The sequence below is a fragment of the Pseudophryne corroboree genome, chromosome 4 (genome assembly GCF_028390025.1).
Source record: "Pseudophryne corroboree isolate aPseCor3 chromosome 4, aPseCor3.hap2, whole genome shotgun sequence".
In the NCBI taxonomy this organism is placed as follows: Eukaryota; Metazoa; Chordata; class Amphibia; order Anura; family Myobatrachidae; genus Pseudophryne; species Pseudophryne corroboree.
Genome location: NC_086447.1, coordinates 839146059 through 839147925, shown reverse-complemented (window position 1 = coordinate 839147925; position 1867 = coordinate 839146059).

The window sequence follows — 1867 nt, the reverse complement described above, 5'->3', positions numbered from 1 at the left end:
CCGTGTGTCACTGGCCGGATCCTGCTCTGCGGCATCCTGCAGAACAGGATCCATGTGCACACCAAACCTACCTCCCGGCTATGTGTGGCCCTAGCCTTAGGGTGCCTTGAGAACCGAGGTTCAGAATCACTTGCTTAGAACCTTTCAGTATAGTGACATTTATTACAAGTTACTATAAGAAAACTGATTTTTGATTCAGGGGTTAATTTTATTTTATGCAAAAAAGATGCCTGATGCTAACAGAGTCACATGGGACCTGGGGCACTGAGAGAGGCTGATTGGCAGGAGTACAGCAAAAATCTATGGGGACACATCTGCACAACATGATAAAGGACAATGGGGCATGTATTAACCTGGAGAAGGCATAAGAAAGTGATAAACCAGTGATAAGTGCAAGGTGATAACTGCACCAGCCAATCAGCTCCTAACTTAATTTACATATTGGAACTGATTGGTGTCAGGAATCGACTCACCAAGCTGACATCTGTCCGCCGCTGCGGACTCCGTCCTGGGTCCCTGCGTTCATCTGTCATCCGCGTCTCTGCCATCAGACGCCATCCTGGGCCTGGGAGCGCTCCTGTGATAGCGGGCGTGTAGCACGCCGCGTTCCCGCTAGGCCGCGGCATGGGCGCCGCCATGACAGCCTCCAGCAGTCAGCATACGGCGGCCAATCCGGTGCTTGGCCGCACCCACTTTTCCTCACTCCACCAATGACTGTTTAACAAGGGGTATATATGAGGCTGCAGGATCAGTCTGCAGGCATCCTGAACTTTGTGTCACTCCTGCGACTCATGTGTAAGGATCTGGTTCCTGTTTCCTCCGTGTACCTGGATACCTACCTGCTGTTCCGTGTTCCTGGCTTTCTACCTGAGACTCTGTACTCCTGGTTACTTCTCACAGCTCCGTGGAACTACAAGCCCCAGCAATACCTGCTTCCATCTACAGGCTTCACACTCACCACCATCTCTGTGTGCTTCAGCCTAGCAGTAGAGACTGACTCCAGGTGTGTTCCATCTCTCCACCTGTGATACAGCTTGCTTGCTGCCAGTGCCTCATCACCTGCACTGTGAGTCAGACTCCTGCCTCTGCTACCAGGTTTGCCATACAACACCATCTCTGCTGGTTCCATGTTTTAATCTGCTCTGGTTCCCATACCAGAATATTCTCTGCCAAGTTATCACTCATCTGTTATCATCACTACCGGTTATCATTTCATCAGTCACCATTCATTCTGTTACCATAGACTTTCAGCTGCCACGCTGTACAATTGACATTTGCATTTCCTACTGTTATTTTCTGCTGCCGTTTTGTGAACCATCTGTTTAATAAATATCATTGCGCTCATGCGCAGAAACATAATCCAGCCTCCTCGTTTTCTCCCATCCACCTCCACTGACCCACTAGCGCCCCCTCCGGGGACACAGACAAAACCAAGTCTGACAGTAAGTTCAGGATCGATGGACTCGGATGGTGGACGGAGTGTGGGGTCAGAGGCCTTGCAAAATCTGGTCTCCCGTCTGGATGGTCAAGAGGCTGCGCAGCAGCAGATGTTCCAGTTCCTGCAAGGGATGTCCTCCCGGATAGATACACTACAGCAATCCCTGCCTAGTGTACACACTTCTACAGTTCCTGTTACTCCAGCACCTGCCAGTACTGTGAGTTCCTCTATGCCGGCTGCATCAGCTCCAGTGTCACGTCTGCACCTGCCCGTGCCAAGCAAGTATGATGGCAGCCCAAAGTTATGTCGCGGGTTTCTCAACCAATGTGAAATCCAGTTTGAATTGTTGTCACATAATTTCCCCACGTCAAGATCCAAGGTTGCCTACATCATCTCTCTACTTTCTGGATCTGCTTTGAGTTGGGTGTC